Below are 11,185 nucleotides of genomic sequence, written 5' to 3' on the forward strand. Positions count from 1 at the left end.
TGTGCTATACAGCCCTGTGAATATGTTGTACCTAGCTGTCACATTCATGTGTCTCAGCTCGACTTAAGTTTAAAATATTTTCCCCTAACTGTCCCACTATGCATTTCAGTTAGTATAGTTTTGTTTGCAATATTTTTTCTTTAACTCTGCTGCTACAATTTCTGAAGCCTAATATAGCTACTAGTCAATGTGCTAGACATCCATATTGTTGTTAGCCAATTTTAGAGACACTACACAGTGTTCCTCAGGTTAAAACAGAAACTAATTGATTTGTCTGATGTATTTTACAATTTGCTTCAACTCCTTCTCTAGACCTAAAAATTGAGAATCCCCTAAGAAACTGTATTTTTTTTTTCTGGCTATGTTGAATTCATCAACAGGTTAAATTTGAATGAGTGCAAGGAGAAAATAAACTCTCATCTATGAAAGTTTTGATGCTAAGAATGCATCTAAAGTATCATTGTTGGAATGCCTGCTGCTGAATTACCACAGACAGGCGAGGCTTTCACTTCTAAGCAAAGCAGCTCTACAGAAAGAAGTTGAGTCCCTAAGAATGCTTGCCTCCTCCAAATGGTAAACAAGGCCAATACGAAAGCTGTGTGCTATTTAGTAGACCTACACTCATAGAGTTGTGGAGTCAGGAATCTAACCCACAACCTTTTAAATAAATAAGAAATACAAACCCTTGCACCATGATGATAATGACAAGAGAACTATGTGAAAATGACGTTACTGAGGACCTGCCCCTACAGCTTCTTAGTCTGCCCTGATAGGTGATGTGCAAAAATAAACATTGTCATAACTCAATAAAATATGAGTAGTGATGGGACTGAACTCAATAACTGGATGAACCATAGGAAAGTCATGAGGGTATTTTTAGATAACAAGTTGCTATTGCTAATGTTGTACTGCTGCTTATTCTCTGCTGTGTACTCCTTTTTTTATTCATCCTCTTGTCAGTTACAGGGACAGTTTATTCTAAATGGCATGCACAAAACTGGAGATGTGATTCTAGGTGGAATTTTTGCAATCAACTTATTTTCTGCTGATCCTGACCTGACTTTTACCTCAGAGCCACAGCTGCCTACCTGCTATGGGTGAGTCTGAAATGGGAACAGTACATTTAAGGAGCTCTTGTTTAGCTAATCAGTATGACATATTTATCTAATCTTTTTAGTAATATGAACTAATTACATTATAGCTGACATTTTTAAGCATTGAAATTTGATTAAGGGTGTTAATGATGATATTATTTTCAGTATCTGTAGTCGTGAAATATGTAGCTTAGCACCTTATAAGGTTTTTCCAAAAACACTTGTTTTTTTGTTAGTTTTGATGTCTTAGGATTCAGACAAACTCAGACCATGGCCTTTGCTATCGATGAGATCAACAGAAACTCCAACCTGCTGCCTAATGTCACTCTGGGATACAGTCTGTATGATAACTGCGTCCAACTAGGAATTGGATTTCGTGCAGCACTGACCTTAGTCAATGGTCAAGAAGAGAAACTTACATTAGAGGAGAACTGTGTAGGAACTCCTCCAGTCCTAGGGATTGTGGGTGATTCTTCCTCCACACGTTCAATTGCCTTATCATCATTGATAGGTTTGTACAGAGTGCCTCTGGTAAGTTTATATGCCTCTGTAGTCAATCATTGTTTTAAATAATTGGCATGTAATTTAAAAAAAATAATAACAATAATTAAATTGTAAACATTAAATATTCAACATTGGAAAGCTTTTTGAGTCTGCAGATGATGACTGTTTTTAGTATATGAGATGTTATTTTTTGCAGGTGAGTTATTTTGCCACATGTTCCTGCCTGAGTGATCGACGGAAGTTTCCATCTTTCTTTAGGACGATCCCAAGTGATGCTTTTCAGGTGAAAATCCACCCCCCCAAAACCCCCTCACTCATGTCTCAATTACAGAGTTGTGTGGTGTCAGATATACAACACTTAAAGACAGTGATTAATCAAGAGTCTTTGATGAACCTGTTTAACAGGATTTCTAGTACAGATGATTCCACCCTGTGCACTAATCCCTCTGCTATGTGTCCACATAGGTGAATGCTATGATTCAGATTCTAAAACACTTTGGTTGGACTTGGACAGGTCTGATCATCAGTGATAATGATTATGGAGTCCACGCTGCCCGATCCTTTCACTCTGATCTGGGTCCAGCTGGTGGGGGTTGTCTGGCTTACACTGAGATTTTGCCTCAAGATGACGACCCTGATGAAATAAGGAGAATAGTGGATGTGATGAGAAAATCTACAGCCCGAGTGGTGATTGTGTTTGCAACTCGCACGATTAATCTCATGAAAGAGGTCAGTCAATTAAAGAGATATTCTGAAAAAAACAGTTTAGCCTCTGTTAAACAGATTTCATTTTGTCTGTAAGTTGTTAAAGCTGCTGTTAGGAGGGTTTTAGAGTAAGTGTGTTTACCAGGACCATTACTTATTATATTTCAATATACAGGTGGTGAGGCAGAATGTGACAGGGTTGCAGTGGATTGCCAGTGAAGGCTGGACATCAGTTGATGTGCTCCAGACTCCTCACTTCATGCCGTACCTGGGTGGAACACTGGGCATCTCCGTCCGCCGAGGAGAAATACCAGGACTCAGAGACTTTCTGTTACAAATACGTCCTGATCTACATCACAACAACACAGATGGAAACAACAGGGTGAGAATTTCCCACTTACTGGTTATTTGTGAATTTTATATACTGGCTTTAATACACAAAATAATTATCTTTCAGGTGAATCAGTTTTGGGAACACACATTTCAGTGTAGATTTGCACCACCTCCAGCAGGTTGGGTGGACGCTGGAGGAGAATTATGCACTGGACAGGAAGTTGTAGAGAATGTGGAGAATGAATTAGTGGATGTTTCAAACCTCAGGCCAGAGTATAATGTGTATAAGGCTGTGTACGCTCTGGCGTATGCTCTTGATAACATGCTGCAGTGTGAGCCAGGAAGAGGACCTTTCAGCAACAACACCTGTGCTCATTTACAAAGACTGGAGCCATGGCAGGTGATATATCAGTTAACAGTCTTCATTTTACTCAATCCTTTGTATTTCTTTAATATTTGAATTATTAAAGTGTAAGAACTGAACATATTAACAAATTAAAGCATCTCACTTTCCCTATACAGCAAGCAGACAGTGTATTGTAATATCAGGTTAAAGTGTAAGTATAAAATAGCCATGTGATATGGGAAATTAATTTCTTAATACAAATTTATGAATAGGTTAAATATTCCTCAGCACTGGTAATAGCTGAGGCCAAAGGCATTGGTTTCAGCCAGTTATCTTTAGCAAATCCTGTCAACACACACTCAAATAAATAAATTCCTTTTTAAGTGAACATGCACATTTTATGTAAGAAACTTGTAAATATGTTGGTCAGCTGAGGCAAACGACTGCTGGACAGGGAGTAATTGTTGTTTTTGTTCTTGTTTTTCCATTTGTGTCTGATTCTCATATCCAAAGCTTGTGTATTACCTGGAAAAAGTCAACTTCACAACAACATTTGGTGATCAAGTGTCATTTGATGAGAATGGTGATGCCTTACCAATGTATGACATAATGAACTGGGTGTGGCTCCCTGATGGAAGAACTAAAGTTCAGAGAGTGGGTGAGGTTAAGAGGTCAGCCTTCAAAGGTGAAGAGCTCAAACTGGATGAAGACAAAATCTTCTGGAACTTTGAATCCAAACAGGTAACTTCTTTTATAGATTTTATAGACATTTATTTCCCCTGCTTATTAGTCTTAGCCCATACTTTACCTTTGAGTCCACAGAGGTTTGCTATGGTCCATCTAATGTGAGTAATGTCATCCACCCATGTGCATAATGCTACTGAGAAGCCTTTCATACATACAGTACATGTACACCACTACATTGTATGCCTGTGGACCAATGCTTAAGCTACATGTAACACACTTTCCAGTCTAGTTGGTGGGACCTCTTGCTTTGGTTGAAGAAGGGACATCAAAGAAAACAATTACCATGGACTCTTGCTTGAAGTTGTGAAAGAACTTTTGGTGATACCCTCACCTGTACGAAGTCTACAAGAACGTACAAATAGGGCTGACCTCCTGGTGAGAAACCACTGCTTTTGCCACATTAGTTTGAACACAGGATCTCAAAGACCCACATTTTTGTGAATGGAATCTTTGTCATGGATGCCCAACGGAAATCCATAGCAACACTCTGTGGACACAGAACATGGAACAGTATGAAGAAAAATAAAATTACAGATACTGATATTTCTCCACACAGCCTCCTCAGTCAGTGTGCAGTGAGAGTTGTCCTCCAGGTACCCGCATGGCCAGAAAGAAGGGGGAACCTGAGTGTTGTTTTGACTGTGTCCCTTGTTCTGAGGGAAAGGTCAGCAATACAACTGGTGAGTGTAAAGTTTTAAACATCACAGTTCACAGATGTTGTATAAACATGTATCTCACCACTTTCCCTCTTTTCTCAGACTCCATGGAGTGCACCAGTTGTCCAGAAGATTTCTGGTCCAGCCCCCAGCGTGATCACTGTGTCCCTAAGAAAACAGAGTTCCTCTCCTACTATGAGCCTCTGGGTATCTGCTTGACAACCACCTCACTGTTGGGCACATTTATCTGTGTTGTTGTTCTGGGCATCTTCATCCATCATCACAGCACACCTATAGTTCGTGCCAACAATTCGGAGCTCAGTTTTCTTCTCTTGGTGTCACTCAAATTGTGTTTCCTCTGCTCATTATTCTTCATTGGACAACCCAAATTATGGACTTGTCAACTAAGACATGCAGCATTTGGCATCAGCTTTGTGCTTTGTGTCTCATGTATCCTGGTGAAAACCATGGTGGTTCTTGCTGTGTTCAGGGCCTCCAAACCAGGAGGTGAGTCCAGTCTCAAGTGGTTTGGTGCTGTGCAGCAGAGAGGGACAGTTCTAGTTCTGACTTCTGTTCAAGCAGCAATCTGCACTGTCTGGCTTGTCTCTGCTTCACCAGTGCCTCATAAAAACACCCAGTATCACAGTGACAAGATAGTTTTTGAGTGTGCAGTTGGGTCCACAGTTGGTTTTGCAGTTTTACTTGGTTATATTGGTTTACTGGCTGTTCTCAGTTGTTTGTTAGCTTTTCTAGCAAGGAATCTTCCAGACAGTTTCAATGAGGCCAAACTCATCACTTTCAGCATGTTGATCTTCTGTGCAGTGTGGGTGGCCTTTATCCCTGCTTACATCAGCTCACCAGGCACATATGCAGATGCAGTGGAGGTATTTGCCATCCTGGCCTCCAGTTTTGGCCTCTTGGTGGCGCTGTTTGGTCCAAAATGTTATATAATCATGTTGAGACCAGAGAGAAACACAAAGAAAGCTGTGATGGGTCGAGGTACCACAAACTAAAATTGTGAACACTGCTGTCTCTCTGTCTATCCTCCATATTTCAGAAGTGAGCAGTGATTATAAAATGACAATATAGGTAATACAATTGTTGATAAAAAATAAATAAATAAATGTAACTATTTTAACAATTTTATTTTTTTTTAATTTTTTCAATGTTTCGAGTTAATGTCATTTTACATAACTTTTTCTACTATTAGGAAATCTTTGTTTTGTTATTATTTCACATTTATTCAGCCATGCCATGCGATTGAAATCTGTACATATAGACCTGCTAAATGTGGCTCCATGGTGTATGATTGGTGTGTAGCTTTACTTAAAGGTTAAGTGTATCATTTCTAGTGACATCTAGAGGATAAGATGGAGATTGCAGTGAAGAAATGCTTCTTTTGTTGAGCATATTGTGTTCCATGTTCAGATGGGGAGGATGTTCTCACCCACCTGAGCACAGCGGTGGAACAAACCAAATGGCGAGGACTTTTTGATGTTTCACGTTGAAGTGGTTCACGTTTTGTGCTTTTGAACCATGAAATACAAACACGGCCCTGTATTCTAGTTACAGATATAAAAAGATAAATAACATTCAGATAAGCATTTGAAATTACCTGCTAAGCAGAAAACAGCGTCAATTTGTAATACTTTGTCTCTCATCAGTGATGTTTAATCTGTCAGTCACAACCACCTTTTTTGGCGTCATGTTGGTGCTCTTTCTTCAGCAACACAATAAATATGATCCTCCATTCTCAAAAAAGGTAAAAAAAATCCTGAATCCAACTTCTTTCTGCGCTCTCCCTCCATCTCACATTAAGTTGCACCTCTGTCACATGACTTGGTTTCTTCTTTGTCAATGGAGTCAGAACCTTCACTGCACTAAAGCACAATGCTTGTATGGTTTGTCCCTGTAGAAATATGGCATATCGCAAGTTCAGAGTAGCAGCCCGTGACTAAATTATTATAAAGTGCTTATTCTAAGCTGACGGAAATAATGAAATAATGATCATATGCTGATTATACAACTTTGGTATCATTTGCATGAATAGTAAATTCATTTTCAGCTAATGTAGCGCCAAAAATACTACACACTATGACATGAATAGAGTCTGGTGAAAAATGAAACTTAAGAGCACACTCTCAAGTAGACATGACTCTGTCTCACAGTTTGGCAACTTTATTTTCTGGTTCTAAATCTGTTTTGTTTTATGACAAGCCATACACAGCCATACGCAGTAAAGCTGCTTGTGGTGTGCTTGACTGGGAGCCTTGAAACTTTTGATCAGACTAACAGATTGTTGAAATCGTTGCTTCAATAAAAGCAACAAGTGTCTATGAGTGAAACATATTGAAATGTCTTACAACATTTACAAATCAGTTTCTGGCAGTACTTGCAGTAGCTTACAACACTCACACAAGCACAGTATTCACATGTGTACTAACTGTACTACTGTAATCATATATGCCTGTGTGAGCAATCTTATAGGAGTGTGAAGTGACTGTTTGACAGTAAAACATTGGACATAATGATAAATATCTTTAAGGTTGTCCACCTCACAACAACAGTAAGCAATAACATAAATTTAATCTCAAATACAAATGAGTTAGACAAACTAAGATGGTCCTTTATTAGTCCTTCAGTGGGGAAATTTACATTGTGTAAACCCAGGTCCTTTAATTTTCCCCACATTGATCTGGAGGTGGTCCTGCAGGCACCAATCCACAAAGTTCTATTAGTTAGTTCTAGTTTTATTAGTGTTATGACGTGTGGTGCATTTCAAATAACACTCTCACACGGTAAGCGTAGATTTTGTACAATCCCCCGTGTACTTCCTGTTCGTCACCCAGTCCCTTCCGGGTCATGCAGTTCCTATATCTGCATATAACACACATAGTTCCCTAATACATACGTTTGTGGACTGTTCGCTGACTAACTCTGTCCTCAGTGCATCAGAAAGGACAGGTCATCCAACAGACTCTGTAGATGCTACAAGTATCCAGTTAATGACCTGCAGTCTGATGTGGAGGCAGGGGTGCCCAACCTTTTTTAAATCAATATATATTTTAAAAGTTTCGAGTCTGTTGAGATCTACTAGTTCACATAGTCATCCATAGTACTTATAGCCTATCAATGACATATTTACAATGCACTTAAGAAACCGTTACATCCAGATATAATAAAATAAAATGTATGACAATTTATGCATTTTCCAACACTAGTCTGACCTCTGGCACTGGGAAGAGGAAGCTAGTTTCTCATAGTCAGGGCTTTGGCTAATTATGACCAGGTCTCCTTTTTTTTACCAGGAGCACAGTGAAAATGTTAGGGGTACAAGTGTGGCGACACGAGGTATGGGGAGGTGCCTTTTTAAGGCAGCATCGATAAATTTAATAGTTGCCAGACAACGCCACCCTGGGAATTTCACCCAGGGATTTCTTATAAGTAGACTAACCCAAATAAAGCAAGGCACTGAGGTTCGTTATGCAACGAGACAGAGACGGCAGCTCAATGATACAAAAACACTTTTATTTACACAAATTTCTATTTTAAAAATAATATAAAAGAATTACTCACATAAGGGGACATATAAGGGGAACCAATCAGTGCTGAGACCTACAGCGAAAAACCGTATCCAAAAGAAAAGGGGGATCCCCTTTTCTTCAGGAACACCACACGTGAAGCAAATAAAAGTAAACAAAACAAAGAAACTACAAAGTGCTAACACAACAAAAAGGGGACACCGTGACTAGGACACCAATCCACCACCGTAGGCTCAGCACCTGAATGGGGGCGACCAGAAAGCAACAAATTAGAAAATACCAAATAATGAAACAAAACAATAACTAATAACAAAAGAGAAATCAAAGAATTAAATGTACAGGAATTATAATAATTAAACCCAATGACAAATAAACAAAATTCTATATAAAAGCAATTGGAAAGCAACCCATAATAACCCAAAACGAACAGAATAATTGTAATTATGGGTTACAGCAAAACAAATTACAAACGAAAGTAAAGAAATTACCACAAAAGAACAAAATCAAATATATGTTATATATCCTCTCATGCAAGTACACACACACACACACACACACACATACGCGCACACACGCAGTTTAAGACGTGGCTGCCCACAATCGGAGACAGCGCTACCAAGCGACCTGGCGGAGCGGCGAATGCCGACGCAAGCGAGGCGATCAGTTCCGCAAACACACAGCTCCAATCAGGCACAGCAACCAGTCCAAATATTCTCTTTAAATGAGGCAAAGAAGTGAAGAGACAAAGCGGAAGCAAAGCAGCAGCGGTTCTAGGAGCGGGTTAGTCGGTGCAGCGCCGTTACGGTCAGTCGTCCGATCAGGCGATCCCGGCCAACACAGCGTGGGACGGAGGAATCACGCTCCCCGAGAGCGACCAGTGGCGGACAGTGAGCGGCACACAGAGCGGCGCACACAGAGCGGCACACAGCGCGCAGCCAGCAGCAATACCCAGGTGGACCTGTAACCACACGAACGCGGAAATGGAGGAAGCACAGGAGTGACGCGACCCAGCCTCCAGCAAGCAAGGGGCTGACAGGTGCTTTACGCCCGCCTTTATGTGGCAGTCTCCCACGGTGATTGGGTGGAACTGCAGCACACCTGACAGTTACCAGGACAATGAAATACGTATTGCCACAATCTGCCCCCATCAATTGAATCGTCGTCCCGACGATGGAATAACCAACAACAATCTAGGCTCAGCTCCAAGGTCTAAATAGTGCAGCAACTGCATTAGAAGTGGGAACAGAAGGATTAGCACTTCCTTGTCCAGCGCCCCCTGTAGACCGCGGGAGGTGGTGGACATTGGAGTGGTGACCTGCAGTTAACCGTGCTGTTCGCCGAACAGCATCCTCAGCAACAGGGAGGGAAAAAGTACCTGTCACTACAGGAGCAGGGACCACTAAGAAAGATGGCACCAAGGGGGCTGGGTCAGATGGTGGAACCAGCGATCTAGGGGTGGTTCGGCTCACAGCTTCGGCCTGGAAGGAAGTGGGCAACGGGTTCTCAGGCCTCACTACCAGCCAATCACCATCACATGACACCTCATCCTCTGACTGAGGTTGCTCAGGAGGAGGTGGAGAGGAGACAGCAGCACCACCGGGAGAATCTACCCTACCACAGCCTTCAACAAAGAACGATGGACCTGCCTGGCTCGGGCTGGGTCATCCCTAGGGGCAATGGTGTAGACCGATCCCCCTTCCCTCGGTGCCCTCATGACACGATACATAACCGAGGCCCACTGATCCTGGATCTTATGGCGCCCCCGTACACCCAGGTTCCGCAACCATACCAACTGGCCCTCTTCCAGGGGGACATCGCGGACATGTTGGTAATGGTTTTTCTTACGGCGCTCTGCAGCAGCCTTCAATCGGTCACGAGCTCCCTCAAAAGCCATCTGTAAGCGGGCTTGGTGCTCCTGAACCCACTCGTGGACATAGCCACCGACAGGATCCTGAACCCTGCCTAAAAGGAAGTCAACCGGGAGTCTTGGCTCCTGGCCAAACATCAACAGAAAAGGGGACTCACCAGTTGCCTGATGCGGGGTGGTGTTGTAAGCATACAGGACCTGGGGAAGACAGGAACTCCAGTCATGCTTACGGGACACAGGCAATGTACGCAGCAGATCGTGAAGTGTTCTATTGAAACGCTCACATTGCCCATTCCCTGAAGGATGGTATGGTGTGGTTCGAGACTTCTCTATCCCGTACAAAATACATAACTGCCGAATGAGAGAACCCTCAAAACTCCGCCCCTGATCTGAATGTATCCGGGCTGGGACACCAAATTTTGAGAACCATTCAGTAACCAAGACCCGAGCTACAGTGGTAGCTCGCTGATCACCGGTAGGTACAGCCCATGTGTACTTACTGAAGACATCAGTCATTATGAGGACGTCTTCCATCCCATTACGACTGGGCTCAAGAACAGTAAAATCAATAGCCAGGATCTCATTAGGTCGAGAAGCCAATAGGTGTCCCATGAAGCTGCGAGCAGCCGGTTGACTCACCTTGGCCACCTGGCACCTTTCACATGCCTGGCACCACTGTGCCACCTCAGCAGACATACCTGGCCAGTAACACCGCTGGCGCAGGAGCTCCAGAGTCCTCTCAATCCCCTGATGACCGTGTCCTTGGTGAACCTCAGTCAGCACACCTGTTTTTAAAGCTGCAGGCAACACCAACTGAAACACAACCTCGGCCCCATCCGGCCGGAAAACCCGGCGATGCAAGACACCATCCCTTTCAAGCAATCGGTCCCACTGCCGGAGCAGCACCAAAGCTGACTGAGACACTTGTCTCCTCTCCTCTTGAGTGGGACGCTGTTTACGTGCCCAGAAGGCCAGAACTTCCTGGATGACTGGGTCAGTGTGCTGGAGCGTAGCCATGTCAGATGGGGGATGATGGGGCAAGGCTGCAACAGTGGCTTGTGTCACATCTACCTCGTCTATCTGCAGGACCTGCTGTAAGGGTTTAGGGAGCAACGTACCACGGACCATGGTTTGCAGGTCTTGTACCCCGGGGAGGTGCTGACGAGAAAGGGCATCGGCGTTCCTATTGCTATGACCTGAACGATATTTAATTTCAAAATCAAACGACGCAAGCTGGGCTGCCCAACGCTGTTCAGTGGCCCCAAGCTTGGCGGATGACAGATGACTCAAGGGATTGTTGTCGGTGTACACAACACATTTGTGCCCCAACAGGTATTCCCTAAACTTTTCGGTCATTGCCCACTTGAGCGCCAGAAACTCCAACTTCATGG

The sequence above is a fragment of the Solea solea genome, chromosome 7, assembly GCF_958295425.1.
Source record: "Solea solea chromosome 7, fSolSol10.1, whole genome shotgun sequence".
In the NCBI taxonomy this organism is placed as follows: domain Eukaryota; kingdom Metazoa; phylum Chordata; class Actinopteri; order Pleuronectiformes; family Soleidae; genus Solea; species Solea solea.